Source organism: Chenopodium album, chromosome 7 (genome assembly GCF_948465745.1).
Source record: "Chenopodium album chromosome 7, dcCheAlbu1.1, whole genome shotgun sequence".
In the NCBI taxonomy this organism is placed as follows: domain Eukaryota; kingdom Viridiplantae; phylum Streptophyta; class Magnoliopsida; order Caryophyllales; family Amaranthaceae; genus Chenopodium; species Chenopodium album.
In genome coordinates, this window is record NC_137840.1 from 41,619,452 (window position 1) to 41,620,093 (window position 642).

Below are 642 nucleotides of genomic sequence, written 5' to 3' on the forward strand. Positions count from 1 at the left end.
GTGAGGACCCTATTGAGCATTTGGACCGATTCCTTGAATTGTGCGCAATGATGCAAACCAGTGAAGTGAGTGAAGACTACATTCGTATGCTCCTTTTCCGGCAATCTCTCACCGGACGAGGAAAGAAATGGCTAAAGCAAGTAAAGCCTAATTCTCTCACAACATGGAGGGAAGTTGTAAAGGCGTTCTTGAAGCGCTTTATCTCCGAAGAGAAGACCGCCGAAATGAGAAGAAAAATTGCATCATTTGAGCAAGAGGCCGATGAAAGTCTTGGTGAAGCATGGGAGAGATTCAAAGAGTTGGTGCAAGCATGTCCCCACCATGAGTACAATCAAGGGTTGCTTATGCGGTTTTTCTACGACGGATTGGAGCCCATGTCAAGAGCCAATTTGGATGCAGGGGCGGGTGGTCAATTAATCAAGATCCCTCAAAATCAAGTTGAAGCCACAATAGAAGAGGTAGCAAAGAACTACTCTTGGGGGGGCCGAAGAAGAAACGCTCCAAAGAGAGGTGGTATTTATGAATTGGAGAAAGTAGATCAATTACAACATTTAATTGATCAACTAACAAAAGGGCTTTCTAAATTGAACACGAGTGTGAATGCAAGCTCAAGTGGTAGAGCAAGCTCTTCTCAAGTTAACT

The 642-nt window shown here is 44.1% G+C and overlaps 1 non-coding gene across 1 annotated transcript; it reads right to left on the minus strand.

The window, feature by feature from the left end:
- Positions 1–221: 221 nt before the first annotated feature.
- Positions 222–329, minus strand: LOC145641074 (small nucleolar RNA R71). The gene has a single exon (XR_014115145.1). It is a non-coding gene; the product is annotated as a small nucleolar RNA R71 (small nucleolar RNA).
- Between the last annotated feature and the right edge of the window lie 313 nt (positions 330–642).